The following is a 24291-nucleotide window of genomic DNA, read 5'->3' on the forward strand; positions in this document are numbered from 1 at the left end:
TGGTAGTTTTCGTAGTATGTTGGAAAAAACAGATTCAAATTTTGAATTTTTTCAAGTTTGTTCAGAATAGATAAAAAAATTCTTAGAATGCAAACACTATTTAGAATGTTAGAACACTTCATGGCAATCAAGACTGCATAAAATCTTATATTAGTATTTTCTGCCCTACTTTCTTAAATTCCATGTAGATGGTCAGCTGCCTTTTGGGAAATTTCCCCCAACATATATCAACTGTCCATTAATAGTATTCATTTTTTTCTTGATTTTTTGTGTAAATTCTCTCATTCTGGCCTTCATGCCTCCATTTCAGTTCCATTTTATTATTAGAAAGTTTGTTCTGTTTGATGCTGCTCTTGTTGAATTGTTCAGTGTGAGTTGCAGGGTAATTCAGACAAATAGTGACATGTATCTGCTTCCATCTCATATAGCCTCAAAGTAGGCTTTGAAACCCTAATATAACACATAGTAGGAATAAAACAAATAGGATCATAAAAGCCTTCAAGCCTGATGTCCTCAAATTTAGCATTTCTGATCTTTGTTAGAGTTAGCCATTACTAATATCAATTAATCAAAACTCAGCACCTAGACTGGTGAACAACTGCAAAAATAAAAATATTTTGTTTTGTTTTTACATGAATTTATCCAATTTTATGATGTGATCATCTTCTTTGAAGGAAAGAATTTGTGAAAATCTTGAACACGTGCAATTGTAGTAGGTATTTATTTGATGTCCTTACACCATAGAGCCTCCTACTAGAAACACAATCTAATTCATTAAAGTTCTGAACCATAAAAGCATAAAATGGTGTTGGAATAGAATCCCATAATGCATATCAGTATTTGTAAGTGATTAATGCTGTTAGGGATATTTTCTGTCATTATCTGCTTGTGAAGGAGATTGAGTGGGATTTCTTCAGATAAGGTATTTTGCCTTTCTACACAGACTACAGAGCTGATGCAGTGAGTGGTATTAAAGGAAAACAAAGTAGAGATTACATTTTGTGGAGTGCCATATTTTACTGTTGATACCATTTAAATTTCCTCCCCTCCCCAGCCCCTACAGATCATCTCGTCTTATTTATCCATCTTTACATTCAGAAATAATGGGTTTGAACAAGCTTATTTAACATTGCATTTACAAATAACAATGTTTTCAGCCTGATAATATTTAGAATCCTCATTGGCCTCATTAATTTTGTTTGTAATTAACTTAAATATTTTAGTGTTGACTTTAGCACTGACATGTTGACTTTAGCTGTGATTTCTTCTGTGACATATCAACTTTTGTTAAGTCAATCAGTTTGTGAATAGAAGATCATTTGAGTAAACAAAAAGATGTCTTGTTTCTCTCTGTGCACAATGTCTACTGCATTTATGCCCACCAACTGCTTGGAATTTTACTTTTATTATCATAATCTATTTCTAATAAAGTATAAATTACTAGACTCACAACAGCTTTGTGGAGAGCTGGATGATGTCTATGGAGATGGGACTAAGAGATTAGACTCAGTAATTATGCATATATATTATGAGGCAGGAATTTTTCACTCTGATTCTATAAGTACCGCTCTTCAGCTAGAATTTAATTATGACTGAAAATGCCACATTTCAGAGGAGGGCTAAATACTCAGGTTTCCCGTTTTGTGATCACTTGATATAGTATGTCAATTGCTAAAATATCTTGAATCCTTGATTATAAAAAAATATTACCCTGAGCAAATGCAATATCTTTTTGTGTTTTGGTTTTTTGTTTTGTTTTTGTGTGTGTGTGTGTGCTTTTTTTTTTTTTTTTTTTTTCCTGACAAGCCTATTGTTTAAACAGGTACTTTTTGTTTCTAAAACAAGAAAACCTGAGACTTAATTTGTTAAAGTCAGTGGCAATTCTACTATAAAATTTTCTGTCAATTTAGGGAACTTCATTCTTTAGCGCCTGAGTTGATTTAAATTTTGTAGTTGTATTCTGAATTGAAACTTCAAAAATGTGTTGAAATATTTCTACTCTGGTCTGCTTTCAATAAAATTTCAAATCATTAAATTAAACCCTAAATCAGATTTTTTTTTTTTTTTCAGGATAACACTTCATTTTGACTAAAGTATATAAAGCATAAATATGTATAAACAAATATCTATACATACATAAATAAATGTATATATATATCAATCAGCATGTATGTATGCATTCCCTGCCCACAGCAAGAGGGGTTGGAACTCTGAGGTCCCTTCCATCCCAAGCCATTCTGTGGTTCTATGTATACGGATTTCTCTCTTTACAAGGAATTGTGTTTCAGTGTATGGCTTCAAGGGACATGTTCAAGTGGTCTTTATGGTAGCCCTCTTTGTCACTGCAAGATTATAACTGTTTTTAATACATTTTGTTGAATTTGTCTGATTAAAAACAGAAGTTATGTACAGTCAAGGACTTGCCAAAGAGTAGAACTTAATTTGGAATGCCTGACTTACCTATGTATGCTATGATCATAGGAAACTGCTTAACTACTATAATTTGCCTCAAAAATTTAAGAGATCTAATTTTGTGTACTTTGATTGTTTCATAAAGATTTATGAAATAGTTAATTTATTTTAAATATAACTTTTGAAAGGATGATATAAAAGAAAAATCCTGATTATCTGCATTAATACCTGAGATTGTATGCCTTTCTGACATAAATCTATGTAATCTCAAGTACAAGGGGATATGCACTAATGTGCTTGAGGTGATTTCACTGACCCTGAGGCATCAGATACACAAGAATCCTCTTCTGACTACTATTTTCCTGTAAGAGGAACTAAGACAAATCTCTCTTCGTTCCCCAGGCTCCAACTGCTGTTGAGAAAACTGGCTTTAAAATATTACTGATGGATTGGTAAGTCATTTTGTTTTAAATCATTTTAATTCAATACTTTCAACTTGTTTTGAATGTTTTTATTAAATTGTTTCTTTAATGCTACCTTAACATCCAATTTACTTCTAACATAAATCCAATTTAATACCTGCATAACATGCAATAGTGGATTCAGAAGCAAATGTTTGCCTTTGCAAATTGGTATCCACACTTGAGCAAAATGGTTTGTCTTCATCTTCTTCCTTTGCAACACACTTAGACTGAGGTAAATTGTACGCATCTCTGAACACGTTGGAAATGTTGCTGCAGAACTCTCAGCAGTGTAGTTCATCTGTCATTCCTAAAGCTCATAAACTGTCTTGGCAGAAGTGCATGTGGTGTCAACGTTATGATACATATGCAGTTTTAAAAATCTGATGGGTTTAGAGATATTGTTGTTGTGTTGAGATGTTTGTTAGGTCCTGGTTGTATTCCATCCAGTTCAAAATAAAGCTTTCAGTCAGCTTCAGTAGTAGTGGCTTGATAACTCTGTTTTAAAATTAAGAATTTGCTGAGTTGAAATATATTTATTATATTGAAGCAATTACTATTATCTCTGGTAACTATGTTTATAGTTATGTATATAACTATTGTTTTTAATGTTTTTAGTTAACTTTTGATATAATGAAAAGTAAGATATAGGCCATCAAGTAGTTCTCTTAATATTTTGAAGACACAAACAAACAAACGAACAAACAAAAAACACTATTAAAATAATTATCAATGTAAATGAGACACTAAACAGGTATTTCTCCAATTTAATACACAGTACAATATCTTGCCATGCAGTACAAACATAATTAGTTTAAGCTGCTTTTGCACTCAAAGCATGAGGCTTCCTTTATCACTGTCATCACAAAACGTTGATTCAAATAATCTGAACATGTTATATAAAGAGAAGCCATCAAATCAGCTTGCTTATTGATCCTTGACAGAATATTTGCATAAAACATTATGAGGTTTTGCTGTGAAAAATATACTTCAAGTGAATGACAGAAACAAAATATATGTAATGTGTTATAAAAAAAAACATAGATCCACTTGTATTAAATTGCCTCAACTGAGTAACACTGTTATTAGTTTTCTATTGTTTCGTTGGTGTGTTTAGAGCTCTTTTTCTAGTGAAAAGATTGACTAAGCTAGTCAACCAAATCAAAGGAATAAAATTGCATATATGTTAAAAAATAAACTACTGTTTAAAGGAAGGTAACACAGGTGGCTCTATTAAAACATAAGCGTGAAACGCCATCAGAAAGATACCATTTTTAACCCATTTTTCTATTAAGTTCAACATCTGTTCAACACAAGATTGCAATCTTAAACTCATATTGAGAATGGATAATGTTTATTTCAAATTATCAAATGATAACAAGAATGGCTGCTTGCCATGCATTCTTAAACATAATGTTCTTTCTGTTCTGCTGAAAGAGAATCAATATAATTGAACTCCATCACATAGTTGAATTGCTGTTGTTTTTTTTTTTTTTTTTTTTTCTTGCACTGTGTACAGACCTAGAGCATGCAAACATTTTCCCTTATGGCAGTCCCAAGCTACCTGATTCCTTTTTTGTATGCTGAGGAAGCAGCTGTAGGAAATGTCACAGTTCATTTTTGGGAAATTGCACTCCTGACCAGAAATCAAATCAAGCAGCGAATAATGTAGTATTATTGGCTTGTTTTTTGCCTCTCTCTTGCCTGCACTGTGCTTGCCTCTACTTCAGAGATTCTATGATTCAGTCTGATGCTGGGTCTCAGTGCAGCTGTGGTGCTTTTATGCTGGGAACTTATTCCCCTGGAAAGCAGCCTACAAAAGGCTTCAAGAAGGAACAGAAAATGTTGCCAGAACCAAAATAAGAAAGTTCATTTGATAATGTTAAGGTGAGTGTTCTTATGTATATTCTACATTTTGCTATCTAGTTGAACAACACGTAAGATCTGAGAAGTGTCCAAGTGTATATGTCTCAACCTGGGTATGATCCAGCTGAATTTAGATGAGTCTATGGTAGTATAACATATCAATTCTACAGCCTCTACAAAGACACTTGTTGAACTGGATTTTCTATTGAACTGTGCAAGTTAAAAATGGCATGCACTGTGTAATGTCCACCATGATCTGAGGTCTCAAAACAAAGGCTACTCTCAGTTGGCAGAATGCTGGAAATCACCCCATTATGTTGGGGAAAAGGCTTCACTTGCATGGGAAGGAGGAATGTGGTGGGGTACATGCTCCATTTGCAGAATGTTCGCTGACCCATTATATGTTGTAATGGTGATGCATACATTGTTAGAGCATTAGATAAATGGCCAGATCCAGGCTCTCATCTCACTGTCACAAATTTATTATATCTGTACTCAAGTAGTTTTAATGGAATAATAGCGTTCAGTAATACTGTAATGCTTTTGCATTTTTTTTTTCTAACCATTTCAACTTTTATTTCATTAGTATTTGTAGTGCTGCCTTAGAGTTGTTCTACTCATTGCAGTTTTTAACTACTAAAAAAGAAAAACAGAAAAAGAAAAAAAAAAAAAAAAAAGGCTGTTTTATGAGCTAACCCTACTTTCTTCCTGGCTAACATGGGAATCTGAAGTGAGGAATAGGCTCTTCTCTTAGTCAGTGAGGTTAAAGAAGCATCTCCAGAGGGCAATTCATTCTACTTCTGATGAGAATTATTCTCAGGAGTTGTCTCTCCTTCCTGACTAACACCTCGGATAAATAGCACGATTCTGAGTACTTTATTTGGTTGGAACTACTCATAAACAGGATACAGTGACTTTCTGGTTTTAATCATGTCAGTATATTCATAACACTTTCATTTTCCTTTAGTTCCTATCTCAACCTCATCAACTTTGTACATCTTCTTTAAGGCATTTGTAAGTCATGCTGGAACATAACTTTCAAAAAATGCAATATTTATCTACTTATTTTATGTGAAGTGTTAGTGATTGTGTTTTTTTCTGTTTTTTACAAGGAAATGTTGAATATAATGCAATGAAAAGAAGAAAAGCCAGACTCTTTTGAATGTTGCCCAGTGATAAAGCAGAATGCAGCAGGCACAAATTGGAACAAAAGAGGTTCCATCCAAGCATGAAGGAGCATATCTGTACTGTGTGGTTGATGGAATACTAGAGCAGGTTTTCCGGGACATGGTGGAATCTCCATCCTTGGAGTTATTCAAGAGACACATAGGCATGGTCCTGGGCAGCCTGTTCTAGGCGCTCTGCTTGAGCAGGGAAATTGGACCAGATGTCCTCCAGAGGTCCCTTCCCACCTAAGTCAATCTATGACTCTGTGATACCACAGAAATTTACCATTTGTAAGATGAAAATGGAGATTAGAATGTATTTCTGTTGGAAGATTTAGGACTTCTGTAGTATTATATTATATGTTTCAAAAACTTTTTTAGTCAGGATCAGTTCTAGTTTTGCTGTATAATTTGTGGACTTTCCAAGTTCAATTTTTGTTTTTCACTTGTTTTCACCCACTGAAGTATGAGAGCTGATACAAAAGTAATGTCTCCTATTTTATTATTTTGTACCACAACATCAGAGGTGAATGTTGGTGGGATGGCAGTAGAGGTTGAATCTTCCCACTGTTATATCTTGTTGCCATGAAACAGATGTCAGCAGAGGAGCAGTCTGACAAAATGCGATCTGACATAGACTTGTAGATGAAGGGAAGGTATGTTATTGAATTCCTCCATGCAAAAAAATATTTCACCACTAACATTCATTGATGCTTACTGAAAATTTATGGAGACCAAATAGTTATGTGAGCACATTTAGGCTCTTGTTTGTCAGTAAGAAAGCATAACTAACAATGGTGACCTTGTTGAAAAATAGTTTATGTAGCTAAGAATTTGCTCTGTCAAATAGTATTTGTTTTGACAATTCTGAAAGGGAAATTTTTGTTGAAAATTTTGGAGTAAGTAATTCCTGAATGAGTAAAGTGAAACATAGATACCAGATTTCAAAATATTTAGATGGGTACAAAATTCAGGAGATTAGCTGTTTCAAAGTTGTATTCAGCTGAGGGCTGACTTCAAAGGTAGATAAGGTTGCTCAGTGTGTCCTATGTAGATGAGTTTTACAGCCTACCTGTTAAATCACATTGTGATTTTTCTTTCCTTTACAGCTTTAGCATGTGAACTTTTTCTCTTGTCCCTTCATTGTGCATCTCTACATTGAATCTGCCTCTGTATTAGTTATAAATGCAGTGAAATCTCCTATCATTTCCTATACTCTCTACTAACTTTCAAATAAGATATAGGGTAAAAAAAAAAAAAAAAATAGTAAAGTCTATGACTGTCACAAACAGCTCTTAAATATTTTTGCCATCAAAGTCTACTGTTTCTTTTAATAAGATAGATCCACTGAATTTCTATTTCTTAATGAAATGACTTTACAAAACAGTTACTTCTTCTACAACGTGCATTCAAGAAAGAAGATAATGCTGTAAATCCATGGTAACTTGAAAGGAACTTGTCTAGTGCTGTGTATGCATTTGTAAATCTATGGAAGTAGAAAGAGAATATATATCTTTCTGATTCTTAATCATATCCAAAGACATTAGTAAAAATGAATTTTTAACCAAAATTGCAAGGTGTAGCTGATTAATGCTGATCTTTATCACTGAAAACAGCAGAGAATGAAAGCAATCTATTTACTGTGCAAACTGGAATAATACATTTTGGAGATGATACACTTTGTTTTTTTTTAAAGAAGCAGTGATCATCAATGTGTAGGTGTAAACCTCATTTGGATAACGTGATGATCTGCTAATACTTCACAGCTGTTTTTGTGACAGCTATGTATCTCATTCTTAGCTTTTTAATTAGAATTATTATGAAGAACTCAATATGGATATTGCTAATTTGCCATTTGAACTAAATGTTCTTGAACAGGACTTTCTCTGCCTTGAAGATGATATCAAATAATCAACACTTTCTGCTTTACTAGGTAACCTGTAAGATCCCGTTTGATAGGATTTTTAGAGACAACACTTGTCTCTCTGTATACTGTGAAATCAGAAAATATATCTGGCCTGATGCCAACCTGGATAACTAAGATCTTCTGCAGAATCCATTCCAGTCTGAAACGAGTTTAGTGTCCAGTGTGGTTTATAAATGCCTTATTTATATTTTTTAAAAAATATAAAATGCAAATGTAAATGATATTTCTGGACTTATAAACAAGAATCTAGTCCAATAAAACTATATGAAAAGGTAGTTAAACTCTGTGTAAATACTTGATTTGAGATGGGAATTTAATATTATTTTAAGAAGAAAATACAAGGAACATTTAAAATGAAGCTGTGGTTCTGTATTCAGGACATACATTGTGCTCTGATATATGTACGAACTATGCTGTCTGTATCTAATCTGTTCTACAATTGATCATTACATCTGAATCTCCGAGGTAAGATTTAAACCTCTGTAAGATTTAATAGTTGATCCAGTTGTTTTACTTTTCCTCTTTTTTTTTTTTTTCCCCCCACTCAGAATGTTGTTGTGTATGAAGTAATAATTTAGAAGAATGTTATATTGTGTTAAAGAGGTCCTATCTGAATTTGGACTCCCAGTATCTCATTAAGTAATGAGAGAGAAGAGCACCAGTGGGAAAACAAAAATGAAATTACTTGTCTGAGATTAATAGAGTTCAAATCTCCTGAGCCTAAGTCCTTTTCCTCAGATACTGTTGGCTTTCATGCAGTTAAGTGACCAGGAATTTTCATGACTTATGAATTTAATATTGTGAAGAATGATTTGAAAGCAGATATCAGGAGTTAGAAACTGCCTCAAAGTAAAAAAAAAAAACAACCATTTAATATGATTCATTAAGATGCTCAGCATCCAGTTGGAGGTCGGTTTCTGTGTAGTGAGATTTTAAATAGAATGTAAAACCATCCAGGTCTTTTATCATCACTGCAAGGCACTATTGTTTATATACTTTTAATGAGGATTACTTATGATGAGACACAATGACACAGCATAAGGATTCCTGCTTGAAGCCTCAACAGGCTTTGTAGTGTGCATGTATCAAGATAATTGTAGAGCATTCAGACAGTGTTTGTGACAACAAATCCTAATCTGATATGATTATCCCATGTTATGAAAGAACAAATTTAAATTGAAATAATAAAATTTTTGTTGTTGTTGTTTACAAAACTTCTTTCTTGTGTGTTTAAGAGAGAAGTATGGTATTGGAAATTATTTCTATAGCAATCAGCTATATTTTATCTATGTTTAAAGTTACTTAATACTTAGTGTTATACTTCTAACAGTGGAATAAAAATAAGTCAGTGGAAAAAAAATATCCCCTAAATTAAAGTATTCCCCTGTGATCATTCTCCACCTTTGAGATTTGAATGGCAGCAGATCTGGAAGTAGCATTAGTGTTTTGAAAGTAAAATTAATTACCCAGTCCATATGTAGCCATTTACAAAACACTCATCACATTTTAGAGCAACTCTCATCTGTTATAAACTGTAGAAATGGCACTAGTAGCCGGAGAAAATAAAAATGTACACTAATCCATTCTTAAAGGATCCAGATAATGGTAAATGTACTACACTCATTACACTCCAACTAATTTTAGACACTTTATTGTAGTCCCTTATATAAAGACCATAGTGATTCTCTACAGGCATTAGAGAATGCTGATTCAACCAAGTTAGATCTCATCACTCTTATAAAGACTGCCTAAAGTCACAGGATAGCTCAGTTTTGAAGGGAGCTCAGAAGGTCTCTAAACTAAAACTCCTGTTCAAAACAGGGTCAACCCTGAATTCAAATCAGGTTGCTCGGAAAGAGAATAGAAGTCCTCAAAGGAGAGAGGTTGCAACAAAAGCATTTCTGAAGTCAAATTAAATTATATCTACTGATCTCCCCTCATCTAGAGATCCAGGCATTTTTTTATCACAGAAGGCAATCAGATTGATCAGATATGATTTATTCTTGTCTGTCTTCTGAGGATGGATGTGCTACTTTATTTTGTTTGTTTGTAGAAAAGGAATAGGATGGCTAACTTTCTGTCTCAAGATATCTTGATTAAATATTAGGCATTTTAGCTTTTCTATATCCAGCAGTTAGCAAAAGCAAGAAGTTGGAACTTGATGTTTATGTAGATGTTTTGATGTTTTTCAACCACATCTTAATTTACTTTTGATGACTTTCAATAGGTATTTGTAAAATCATTAAAATTTATTCTTAGTTATCCTGACTTTACTTTAATATCATGAAAGATATCCAAGATTGCAGTTTTTATTAATTGGTTTTAATCAAGATTTTCTGCAGATACTACCTACCAAATGATAAAACTGCATCAGTTTCACTGCCATTTGATGCATTTTAAGCGATGACAAATTTTCTCTCTAGTTTTGTATTATTAGTATATTTATATCAAGACAATCTGTAAGGATTGCAAAGAACATAAAGTGCCTAAGATATCCACATAAAATAAGTAGCACCCATTCAAAAAATCTAAATTCAAAAATAAAATAATAATAAAAAAAAAAAAACGTGGGAAAGAAATATATTTATCTCCATTTCTCATTGGGAAAACATAATACGAAACAAGCAAAAACAGAAAACAGAATAACAGAATACAATACAAGCAACAAAGCAAAGTACTCCAGAAAGAGAATAATAAATGGTACAGCTAAGATCATGTAGGTGGTGTCTTGAAATTCTCTAAGTACTGTCTCAGTCTAGAACCTGTCCTTTAACAGAAATTATGAAGTTAGAAATTTAACAAATAACCTAATTGACATTTCAGAAGTACTTTAATGAAAAATAAAATAAAATAAAATAAAATAAAATAAAATAAAATAAATAAACCCGTTCCCTCACTTCTCATCCTGCACATTTTATAACACTTTAAAAAAAAGAGTTATAATGAAAACATAAAAGCTGCTTACTTTCAGATAAGAGATTGATAACTGAGATTAAAGCAGAAAAAAAATACTCAGTGGTCATTTGTAGTATTATTCAGTCAAACTAATGGCTTAAAGGATCTTAGTGGAAAAAAATGTAATGCATCGCTTTTTTAAGAGGAAAAATGTAACACTTCAGGGACTGATAATTGCAGACTGTTCAGTAACATAGCACTTTGATGTATTCATATTGCTGCTACATGATGAAAGGATGAATAATATCATAATGCAGTAAGACAAGTATAAACTGTAAATAATAAACATATTAAATTTTAATGAGGGGAGAATGCAGACTGGGGCATTCAATATGCTGTTATGAACTATAGTATCTCATTGTACAGAAATGCTAGATTGTTGGGAAGGAAGAGATGAGGAGCTTTATGCTAAAAAAAATATAAAAATAATAATAATAATAAAAAAGAACCAATTGTATTTTCAAAAGTGCTGGTGGGATATTTTTAAGAATCTGTATGATAGCTGGTTAATATTCAGAATATTATCTACTGTGATCCAGAATCTTAAATCATACTCCATAACCTTGGGAAGCGAAATTCGGAAGATAACAGCACAGGTTGCTTTGATTATTAAGGTGCTTGGATCTTACTCTGGTGAATTCCAGTTACTGTATGAAGAAGAAAATTTAGTGGCAGACATTATATGTTTCACTAATTACTCAGAAATAAACTGATGCCTAGATCTGTGTTTCATGTTATACTTCCTTCACATGAAAAGAATTGTGATGTGTCACAGAAAAAGTTTGCTGGGGAAAAACTATCAGGATCCTCATGCCTAAATATTATCTACTGGTACCTGCTATAACAGCAACAGAAAATTTGGCCAAAATTACTAAAGTGCTGTAATGAGAAAGAAAACAAATACCTAAGAAACTTTAGTGGTAGAGGGATGGATGTTAGAGATCAAGACTGTTTTGTAACATCTCATTTGAAGAAAAAAGTATTATGAAATGCTACAGCTAGATGCAGAGCAGACTGGGACAATATGTCATGGCAGATCGTGTGTCAATTGTTTTCTCTTTTGGGAAATAGAGCAAAAAAAAATAAGTGTTTTTTTTGTGCCATCTGTTTTTGTGTGATCCTATACTTGTTGCAAATATCAGCCATCTGACCAGTCCATGTATGTGCCAGAAGAGATCATTCTTTTCTAATGCTCATTTGATTGTGCTATAGGAAGTTGTCTTCATGGCCTTTCTTTAACAAAGAACTTTCTTAAAATAAATTACATAACTAGGGACTTTTTACCAATCCACTTTGGTCACTGAATTTGTGCCTCTAAATATGTATCAGTAAGACACTGGGATGTGTTTTACCTTGCTAAACTAACAACTTCAGATATGATTAATCACTTTTCCCCGTGGATCATTTATTATGGATAGCTCAAATAGTTACTGCATAGAGCATCCTTCAAGGGTGATGTGATAAAGTGAAGGCTTTTACAAATTGGATTCTTGCTTGGTTGGTGCCTACTGCCATCACCTGTGTGAAATTTCATGGATGAGTCTTGTATGCTGTAATGTTTTGAAAAACAGATGTAATAATTCCATCAGGAAAAAAAAAATAGTAATGAAAAACAAAAGTTTCTGTTATTAAATGGCCTCCTTATCCACTGAGTTTTATAATTACAAAATAAATGTTAATGTAGCTAAAAAATAAATGTCTGATGTAATTTAATCACTGTAAAAGTGATCTAAGTGCTGTTTAAAAAGGATTTTTATCACAGAATGCTTATTTGGGAAGTATGGCTGTCAATTGGAAACATTCTTTATTGGGAAAAAAAAGTACAGATGAAATTACCCTTCTGTCATTAACAGCTCACAGCAGACAATAAACATACATGCATAAAGAAGCAGTCTGTTTTAACTAAGTTCATCAACATCTTCTCAACCTGTAAGAAATGTAAGAAATTGTTTTTGATTCTGATGGTAGTGATATGTCCACTCTGAGGAGGCAAATATTTAGAAGCAATAAAGTAATCATCTATATTTTCCTGTATATATACATATATATAACTTAAATCTTTCTGTTTGTATTTTAATTCTTTTATTTTCCCAAATATTATTTTGATAGGAAATATTTTTCTCATTCATAAATTTCTGTATTTTATTCAGATGTGCTAAAGGGGGATCAACTGGAATTAGTATAATCAGCTGAAATGCGACAAACAGAGAAAGAAAACATTTTTTTTTTTTTAGTATGTATATATTTGTGCCTTCATTCCAAAATGAATTAGTTTTCAACTGAGTGAAATGAGAGCAAAATCAAGGCATGGAAAAGTGCAAGAAAATACCTTTCTAAATATGATTACTGTTTGTGATCCCAACACAATTTTTTTCCAGAAACAAGTTAGATCCTCCTTGTACTTTAACAGTAAATCTCAAATATTATATTAATTGGAGTAATATAAGAGCACAATGAATGTTTCTGCAGTTTGTTATGATCTTACACTGATTTTCTTTTCTTTTATTAGAAACGTAGAAACACAGAATTGTAGGAACTGGAGTGGAACTCTGGGGATCATCAAACTCAACCCCCTGCTAGCCCCCTGCTAAAGCAGGTTCCCTACAGTAGGTTGCCTAGAAAAACATCCAGGTGGGTTCTGAATATCTCCAGAGGAGACTCTCATTCCTCTCTGGGCAGCCTGTTCCAAGGCTCTGTCACTCTCTGCTGTCGTTTTACCTGGCAGGCAGTTGAGCACCACACAGTTGTTTGCTCACTCCTCCCCAGGTGGGATGAGGGATGAAAACTGGAACAAAACAGAAGTTGTGGATTGAGATAAAAATGAATTACTAAGATAAGGAAAGTAGAAACAAGGATGCAATGATAACAATATATGGATACGTATATATGCTATGCAATTACTTACCACCCACCGATTAATAATAACAGAACTACTCACCCACTGATGTCCTGCTCGCAACACAATTTCTTAACATGCTGACTGATACCCAAGTAGTCCCTGAGCAGTTGCAGGCCTATGGCCAACAGCCCACAGCTTCACAGCCTTCTACAGAATGTTATGTTGCCTTGTTCAGGCCATCTGTCCTTCCTCTGCTCCAGCCTCTGCTGCGTCATAAAGGCAGTGATTCTTCCCCATTTAATGACACTGCCAAACTCAGCCCCAGATGGGACTTCACATTTGTGCCTACTGCCCCTTGTTCTCCCATTGGGCACCACTGAAAAGAGCCTGGCAACACTCTCTTGATACCCATACTTTAGATATTCATAAGTGTTGATAAGATCCTCCCTTAGTCTTCTCTTCTCTAGGCTGAACAACCCCAGGCTTCTCAGCCTTTCCTCATATGGGAGATGCTCCAGGCCCCTAATAATCTTTGTTGTCCTGCAGGAGACTTTCACCAGCAGTTCCCTGTCTTGAACTGAGGAACCCAGAACTGGATGTAGTACTCCAGCTGTGTCCTCACCAGGACAGAGTAGAGGGGGAATATAACCTCCCTAGACCTGCTGGCCATGCTCTTTTTAATGCACCCGAGCATTCCTTTGTACTTCTAGGTCAAAGGGCAGATTGCTGGTTCATGGTTGTCTTACCATCCACCAAGACACCCAAGTCCTTCTCTGCAGGGCTCCTTTGCTGCAGGTCATCCCCAGACCTGTACTGATGCATGAATTTATGCCTCCTCCCAAGGTGTGGCCTATTCTGATCTGCCAAAGGTTCCTCTCTGTACAACTCTCTAGGCTGTCCAGGTCTCACTGAATGATAATACAATCTTCTTGTGTGTCAGCCACTTCTCCCAGCTTTGTATCATCATCAAACTTGCTGTGAGTGCACTCTATCACTTCATCCAGATCACTGATGAAGATGTTGAACAAGACTAGACTCAGTACTGGCCTCTGGAAAACACTTCTAGTTACAAGCCTCCTACCAGAATCTGAGCCACTGATCACAGCCCTCTGAGCTATACCAGTCATCCAGTTTTCAATCCACCTCAATGTCCACTCATCTATCCTACACCTCCTAAGCTTACCTACGAGTATGTTATGGGAGACCATGTCAAAAGTGTTGCTGAAGTCACAGTATACAACATTTACTGCCCTCCTCTCATCTACCCAGGTAATTGTGACATCATAGATGGCAACCAGCTTGGTCAAACGATTTTTCCTTGGTGAATCCATGTTGACTGCTCCTGGTAAACTTTTCTTTGGCTTACTTGTTGTTCCATCATATTCACAGGGATTCAGGTGAGGTTGACTGATTTGTAGTTTCTCAGCTCCTCTTTCTTGCCCTTTTTGAAGTCTGGTGTGACATTGGTTTTCCTCCAGTCTTCAGGCTCCCCTCCTGTACTCCATGACCTTGCAAACATTATAGAGAATTGTTCGGCAAACATAATAGCATTTAAAATTCTTTAGTAGTAGAAAATATAAATATTCATACCACTAATGTTACTAAAATAGTGTTCATGGCTTATATATTATTATACCAGAAATTTAATACCCATACTATATATTTTATAACCTAACTCCAATCACTACTTAGAAAACATAATGTTACATATCATGGTGGGTTTGGAGGAACACTAAATTAAAGATGCTGTAAGTAGTGCATAAGTGATATGTTCTTGTGAGTAGTGGTGATGTAAATGTAGCATTAAGCTAAGTTATTACAAAGGTCAAATCATTCTGTGCAGGTCAGCAGTACCTCTAAGAATTAACCACTGTAACAAGAAGTATATATATATGAAGTACATATAATTGTAAAGGATTAGTGTTGAAAGTCAGAAATATGTAAAAAACTGTACTCAGTATAAAGTAAAGAATGATAAAAAAATATTCCACTAATTTCAGACCTCCATAGAAGTCTAAAATAAATGAGGTTTCCCCTCAACACAGATTTCAGTTTTCGCCCAAGAATCTACTTCAAACACAGTGAAAGATGCAAGCTTCCAAAGCCCAAGATGAGTTTAAGTAGTACATCTAGGATTGCTTTGCACTGCCAAATCAACCTAATTTCTGGGCTTTTGGCAGCTTATTTCTTGCAAAGGGGATCTCTTCACTCAGAAACTTTTAGATATAAATAAATCACAGTCCCCTGAAATATTTTTCTGTATTAATCACTTAGCAGGTAGTTTACCAGTTTTTTTTTTGTTTTATTTTGTTTGTTTGTTTTGTTTGTTTGTTTGTTGTTGTTGTTTTTTGTTTGTTTGTTTTGTTTTTTTAATAGCTTGGATATTTCTGTATTTCTGCAAGGATGGATAGGGAAACTTCAGAATCAATTTTATCTATTTTTTATGATTCCTTAAGACCAGTTATTAGAACGTGATCATGTTGTTAATTAAAATAAAATCAAATGGACTGTTGCGTCTAACTCCTTATAATTTCTAAAGTTAATTTTAATTTAAATCACTATAGGAAGATACCACTATATTTTGGAGAGAGACAGCTTTTTTGGGAAAAAAAAAAGTCTTTAAAAAAATATGATGTTGAAAGAAAAAGTTACTGTGGTGAACCTTATCTAGTGTCAGTGAGTCTTTTCTATATGGTTGGTTTTTAGAAGAATTCAACACATTTTCATTTGACAATGCCAACAAGCAGTTATAAATACGGATACTGATTGTTATTGTATAGTAGCATTTTTTAAGCACTAAGTGAAATGTCAGTAATATATATAGATCGACAGCACTACAGAGTCATTCAGGTTAGAATAAAAAATTGAGAAATCTGTTTCTGTGTTCTCCTCAAAGCAGGATGAACACTGCATTTAGACCAGGGTGCTCAAGTCATTGTTTAGTGGGATTTTGAAAGCATCCAAAGACCAAGATATATGAGGGCTACTCTGAAAGTAATGCCTCCTATTTTATTATGTTTGCCCGTGGTTTGGGCAAGGTGGATATTGGTGGGATGGCAGTAGAGGTTGAATTTTCCCAACAGCATTCTGTTACATTTTGTTGCTTGCAACAGATGGCAGCAGAGGACCAGTCTGACAGAATGACATCTGACATGCAATTGCGTACGCTGTACTGATGAAACTTGGCTCATATTTTTAATGATATCTCAATAGACACTGAGTTATTGCTGTTAGATTCCCCCAAAGCACCAACTTAGTTTTCTTATGGGTCAATTCTCCATCTGTAAAAGAAATATGGTAATGCTTTTCTCTTTCAAAAGGGTCCTGTGCAGATAAATATACAAATATATAGATAATTAATGTATTATGTATGTAGAGAAAAAAGAAGAGATTTTCAGGTGCTACAGCAATAGATAACACAAACAGGGTGATGTGAACCTCTGCTTCTAACACCTGTTAGAACCTCACCTTCCAACACCTGATGTGAACCTCACCTTCCAACACCTCTGCCGTGAGCAGGGACATCTACAGCTTCATTGGGTGCTCAGAGACCCATCCAGCCTGATCTTGAGTGCCTCCAGGAGCTGGACATTCATCACATCTCTGGGCAACCTATGCCAGTGCTTCACTACCCTTGTCATACAAATTTTTTCTTTATATCCAATCTAAATCTCCCGTCTTTTAGTTTAAACCCTTTCCCCTTGTCCTGTCATGACTGACCTCACTAAAGAGTTTGTCTTCTTCTCCTTTTAGCCCCCTCTTAAATACTGAAATGTCTTAAATACTTAAGTACTCTTAAATACTTTCATGTCTATCCACATCCTTCTATTCTTCAGGCTCAACAGCCCCAGCTCTGTCAGCCTGCCCTCAGAGGGGAGACATTCCATCCCTTTGAATATTTTTGTGGCCTAATACTGGATGCACAGAGTAGAGGGGCAATATCGTGTCCCTCGCCTTGCTGACCATGTTTCTTTTGATGTAGTCCAGGATATGGCTGGCTGTGTGGGCTTCAAGGACACATTACTGGCTCATGTCCAGCTTGCCATTTGGCAGTGTACCTGACTCCATTTCAGCATGGCTGTGTTCTATCCTTTCTTCTATCAGCTTGTATTGATAGTGGGAGTTGCTGTGACCCTGGAGCAAGACCTTGCACTTGGATTTTTGAACCTAGTGAGGTTCTGCTGGACCTGCTGCTCAGCCTGTCTAGGTGTTTCTGGATGACATGCCATTGCTCAGGCATGTCAACTGCATCACACAGCTTGGTGTCATCTCTAACTTGCTGAGGGTGAGGACTTGGTGAAAATATTGAAGAACATCAGTCTCAGTACAAACCCTTAGTGCATATCGTTTTTCACTGATCTCCATCCCAGTACTGAGTCATCGATCTCCACTCTCAGTATGATCTTGCAACCATTTCCTCATTCATCAAACAGTCCACCTGTCAAATACTTATCCTTCCAATTTGGAGCGGAAGATATTGTAGGGGATTATATCTATGTCCTTGCAAAAAACTAAATAGATGGCACTGATGCCTCTTCACTTGTTCAGTGATGCAATTATGCCACCATAGAAGGACACTGTAGGTCAGGCAGGAGAAACTTCGCTCACTGTCTTGTTTCTGCTCTGTCTCTTCGATCTGCCTTAGCATAGTTTCCAAGAGGATCTGCTCCATGATCTTCCTCAGCACAGAGATGAGGCTGACAGTTTGGTACTGGTCTGGCTCCTTCTTCCAACCCTTCTTAAAAGTGAGAGCAACTATGCCTTTTTTTTTTTTTTTTTTTTTTTTCAGTCTCCAGGAACTTCACCTGACTGCCATGACTTTTCAAATATTGTTGAGAGTGGGTTGGTGATTACATCAGCCACTTCCTTCAGAACTCTAATTCCCTCAGGATTCTGCATATGGCTTTGTTGAACCTCAAGATGGGACCACTGCTTGAGTCTGTCTGCGTTTCTTTGAACCATCCCAAACTCTCTCTTCTTCTTTTGAAAAGACAAAAAATCTATTTGGAATTTGCTATACTCGTAGGACTCCTATTTGCTCTTGTATAATCTGTTTTGTATATGAACTTCCACTAAGAGATCTTAATTCAGCTGATAATTACTGCCAACATTTTGTCTCCATTTTCAATGATGAAAAGACCTAAAGTTTTTCTAAATGCTTTGTTGTTGCCAAGGTGATAAAGCACCAGCTAGGAAATTAATAGCATTCTCTTTCTGTACATGTGTGTGAGAGCATATGAGTGTGCCTGTTCACCCACACAGGGTTTTTAATCAACAGGCTTCAGATGCAGCATCTGCTTTTATAGGGGAAAATCTTATTTTGTCATGATAACTCAAACATTTTAAATAGATATTTTTCAAGTTCACCTCAGCCTTAAAGCAGTTTCACTGCAGTGGAAGGTGCTCCTGAGTGTTGAAAAGAACTTCTGACATTTATGCCTGCATTTACAATGTTAAATACATTTTTTGAAACATATGCTGCTGTGTTTATGCACTAGTGTGTTCTACACACCATTCATACCACCTTTGGTTGCAAGCAAGCAAGTAAACACTAACTAGCTCCAAAGGTAACAAGATAAAGAAGGAAATATTTGCATAAAGACAAACAAGAAAATTTGTATTTTATGAAGGTTTAGTTTTAGGATCCTACAGATTCCATGCCACAAGATGTCAGTACAGTTTAAGCAACAGCAGAGCACTCTCAGAATGTGAATTGCATTGCAAAGGGGCAAAAGAGACAATAGAAAACATCTACAGTTAAGTAAAAGACAGGTTCTAAGAGAAACATGGCTGCAAAGTATACGTGGTCCCTTTTTTGTTCGTTTGTTTGTTTTGTCTCATTTCTGGTTTGTGTTCTATATAATTACAATTATAATGAAAATAAACATAAAAAGAAACAAGATGTCACATGAAAAGGGCAGAGAAGTTTGACAGAAAATAAACCCATTACATTCTATCTCGTCCTCAAATATTGGAGGGGCTGGGTGTAGCTGATCTGAGATTCTCTGCAAAGCTCAATTCAGCACTATAAATCCAGTTGCATTCAATATATTAACTATCATGACTACAGATTCACAAATAGCACACTGCTCAATTAATATAGCTGAATTTCAGTGGGCTCTCATGACCACTTTTAAGGCTTTTGGCTGTGCCCAATGAGAATGCTCACAGTAGAATACTGAATAGCACAGTTTATTAAAGCGCTACAACAGATTACAGATTCTTTGGGATTGCTAGTGATAAACTATCTGCAAAGCATGTGAGGTTAACCAAGAACGTGAACAATATGGTCAAGTACGATAGCATTAAATCATGGAGTAACTCTATAGAGATTTCTACGTTCCCTGGGAAGTACTCAGCATAACCTAGTATGAGAATCTTATCCAACAGGTGTCCCTATGGGAGGAGAGGTTCAGTTTATAGACTGATTCTGGCTTGTCTGTTACAGTACCTTCCCCACTATTCTGCCCCCAAAGTTTCCTCTCTCTTAAACCATTTTATACTTTTTTCATACTTTCAGGTGAAGTTTGAGTGGCTCCAGTCATACAGACCTTGGTCTTGTAAAGTTGAGTTGAAAACATATTTTTGAGAGAAAGATGGAAAACCACTGGCTCAGGGCTGGCTCAGGAAAACAAGTTAGCTTAACAGTTCCAATAGCATCATCAAGTCTCCGTCCCTGCAGAATGATCACTGAATTTGGCCATGGGACCTCCACCCTATTCTACACTCCATGTTGTTTTTTCTTTAGTCCGCATAACTAGGCTCCCCTGGTGTTCATTAACACCTAAGGTTGCAGGTCACGCTGCTTTGGGAACTATCATAGAATGAATTATTCAGCACATTCTACCCTGAAGGTTTCACCTTCTCTCAAGGGGTGGACATTTCAGTAAGTCACCTTCAGTAAATATTCTGCAGTAGGATCCAGCTTATATCCATATCTGCATTCTACTTTTCTACTAATTCAACAGCAAGTGAAAAAGCCTCATCTAAACACATTTAATTGCTCAGCAGAACAGTATTTTCTTTTCAGCAATGTATTGAATTTTAATGATATTTTCCCATGCTTTCTTTGCTTTGAATTCATGAAAGAAAAAGGAGAAGGAAAAGGGGAAAAACCAACTCACTTGTAGTAATGACACAACCACCTCACTTGTATCATGAGCTAATATGTTTCCATTACAATGGTTATATATAATGGGTAGTTAATCATCAAGAAAATTCATTAGTTGAATGTCACCAGGAACCTATGTACTGTAGCAAATGAACAATGGACAACAGTTTGAGTTTTAATTCAGTAGTGATTTCCTTCATTATGCTGCTTTCCTGTTTATGAAATTAGGCACAAAGTTAATGGTATGATAAATGGTTGTTTGAACTCAGTAAGCTTCCTTGATTGTCAGGACAGTAGTTATTCCTGCATGTCAGCAAATATCACATATGGGGTGTTAGTTTGTATATCATGTATACACTTTGGATTACTGTGTGCTTTCACAACAGTCAAATCACCACAAAGCGAGCTGAAGAAGGAGAAACATCTCACCTTTCAAGGATTTCGCCCAGTTTAGGCTTTGGACTCTAAGTTTTGCTGAAGTGGACCTCTTAGTATAATACACAAAGTAACGCCCTGATTAACATGGCTTATCCCCAGGATCATGTGAGCTCCACTAGTGCTTAAATGCATTTATGGTTGTACCTCTCTCCTAAAAAATTGCTAAACTTTGTAGGTATTCATTTTTCTTATTCAGATGGAAAACACATCTGTGTGTTTCAAAGCCACCTTATGGGCAGCACACATTGTCTGTCATGACTGAAATATGAATTCAAATGTCTGCCTGAAAGAATCTGCAATTTAAGAGTAGAGATGACACCTGTGAAATAACAGCAATTGAATAAGGGGGTTGGAAGCTAAATAAGAGTTTTCTGACTTCCCATTGTCTGTTCTTATGAAGACAATCTGATATTTTTGTGTGTTCAGGCTGTGCCTTGGTTGCTGAGGACTGAGTGCCCCAACTAGCCTCCAAGCCACCTACTGCCATCTCCAAACCCTTCCAAATCATCTAACGATCTCCTAGGATTGTACATAACAACTTCTCTTTCCCCTCTTAGCACTGATTTTTTATTTATTTATTTTATTGTTTGTTTTACTAAAAACAACATGAGCAAAGTAACTATAGGACAAACTCAGAAGAACTGAGCTGTTACTCAGTATCTCTCATTCAGCATCAGCAAAGCCTTGCAAGGCCGTGACAGCTGGTCCCAGAATGCCATCAAATATTTCTTTTCTTCTCTCTTTTATTACATTCCTCTTTATTTTCTTTTTGCAGTTAATAAATGAAGAAGTAATTTGTTTACAAGCCACTTTCTCTTTTCCTCTGCTGGGTACTTTGAGTGTCAGCATGATAGAAGAGGGAGAGATTTGTGGCATATCTTGTGCCTTGGCCAAGGATCTGCTGCACAATCCATTATTGCTGGGGACATTTGCATGAAAGCAAGACATCCTGCAGTTACTTTCATAGGTTTGTATTTTTCCACGTAGAGAAACAGGTACAGCTCAGCAACAATGCCTTGTGTTGTAACCTATGCCTTTCTCCCTCTGTAGACAAGGTGGCAGTGTTTTTGTAAAGGTTATTTTTGGCTTGAAACAGGTAATTTTTGTTTCAGTGTTACTCACTAAAATTAAATCTTTTTGGATTGTAAAGAACTGATCTGACTAGTAACATCAAGGTAGAAAATGCCTTATCTCTGTACATACAAAATTTGAAACTGAGATAGCTAGAAGTATCTAGTTAACTAATTTGATACAAACGAAAAAAAAATGTATACTGTTTTGTTGAACTTCTCTCTTAACTCTCAACACTGATGGATCCTATTATTTATTCAGCAGACAGGATTAAACTCTTCTCTCTGGTTTGTAATCACATGAAGTAATTTGGAGTATTCATTTTTCTAAGCCTGAAGCAGTAATTAATTGTGCCCAAATGCATATGATTGGACCTAATTTGAAGGCCTATGCCATGATAACAATAACACTAAAATAAAATCACTCTCTTTTTAGTAGAGAAGCCAAGAAACAAAAGCATTTATACAAGGATTATTTCCTCCCATGCATTCCCTATCACAACAACAGATTAGGAAGGAACCAATCCGCTTATCTTTTGGATATTGAGTTCAAATTCTCTCGATTTCAAAAGTCAGCAATAAAATTTAAGTTGTTGGAGTTCTTCTAAAGTACAGAATACTCAAAGCCTTACCTTTTGGCTAAATTCTGTTGTCAATAAAACAATTTGTTTTGTTTTGTTTTGTTTTTTAATTTATGGGTTAAATACAACGAGAGATTCCTTCCCCCCCTCCCCCCCCCCCAGCATTATATAAATAAATTTTGGTAAGCATGGGAATGCATTTCTGTGAGTAGTTTGATAAACTGCAAATCAGAGTATTTACTTTAAAACTCAGGAGAGCCTTTTTTGCTTTCTGATTTTGTTGCATTCCTTAAATCACGGTGAAACAATGCTCTTCACTTCCAACTGAAAATCAATTAATTACTATAGAATCAAGACTGTCAAAGACCCTGGAACTGAGAACTCTGACTGCGAGTGTAAGTCTTCATTTGTCCTTCTGAGGCAAGACTTCTGCATTATTTATAGGGAAACATGCAGAAGGTATTTTTTTTTCCAGATGGTTCTTTTTACAAATAAATTTTCTAGTTACAACATATCAGATCATTCCTCTTTATATCCAAGTGATTTTTTCTGATTTATGTAGCATGGAGCTTTACAGTAGAAGGTCACTAGAGAAATTTAACTGAAAGATATCCTTCTTTGGAAACCCCTCAGGTAGCTCCCAGTATTTCACTGGCTTGGGTGTTTATTTTCACTAAACCGAGTGCTATTTATCTATTACACACGTTACTATAAATTATTTATATTGCTCTCAAAATAAAAATAATAATAATAAAAAAGACATTTTACAGTTATCTGAGGGAGAGTTCAAGAGAAATGCTAGCTTTTGAGAACTGATACTCATAGCAATTTAAGAAAAATTAGTTCCTACTTCCATGCTACTCAATAAGCCAGTTTCTGTCCCGGGTTAAATCAGCTCTTTAAATAACACCAGGTTAAGTGACATCTCATTGCAGAGGACTCTTGAAGCTGATAAAAGAAGCCAAATTAGTATTTTTTGTATACTCCCACTGCCATCTCTGTTTGCTTATATGTATCTTTCTAAGAAAGCAGCACAACTACTATGATGCCAAATGTCAGAAATTACTTTAACTTAAGTAGGAGTGATACAGTGCTCAAACAGCCCCGAAAACCAGAATAGCACAGTTATTACTCAGACATCTGTTTCATCCTACAGCCATGTACTACACAGGAGCATGGATAAACCCTCCATGAGTGTTTATTTGTACGCCTATATGAGTGAAGCATTATGCAGAGACATCTGCTAAATTGGTCTGATTTTTATCTTACATTTTCTGAGATGATAGATTTCCTTTTTTTTTTCCCTTTTTTTTTTCTTTTTATTTTTTTTCCCTGAAATGATGAATAAGAGTTCCAAGGAGAGAATCTACAACTGGAGGAAAAACAGTCAGTTAGATTTCTGTCTGTGAACTTATAAAGTATTGGAGTATACACATAAGAAGAACATTGGGATGATAGTGGCTTT

At 35.3% G+C, this 24291-nt stretch overlaps 1 long non-coding RNA gene across 1 annotated transcript; it reads right to left on the reverse strand.

The window, feature by feature from the left end:
* Positions 1–2851: 2851 nt before the first annotated feature.
* LOC121106686 lies at positions 2852–14001 on the reverse strand. The gene is made up of 3 exons (XR_005839474.1): positions 13726–14001; positions 13506–13572; positions 2852–3371 (listed from the first exon to the last, which is right to left on the reverse strand). It is a non-coding gene; the product is annotated as an uncharacterized LOC121106686 (long non-coding RNA).
* Positions 14002–24291: the final 10290 nt, after the last annotated feature.

This window comes from Gallus gallus, chromosome 1 (assembly GCF_016699485.2).
Source record: "Gallus gallus isolate bGalGal1 chromosome 1, bGalGal1.mat.broiler.GRCg7b, whole genome shotgun sequence".
Classification (NCBI taxonomy): domain Eukaryota; kingdom Metazoa; phylum Chordata; class Aves; order Galliformes; family Phasianidae; genus Gallus; species Gallus gallus.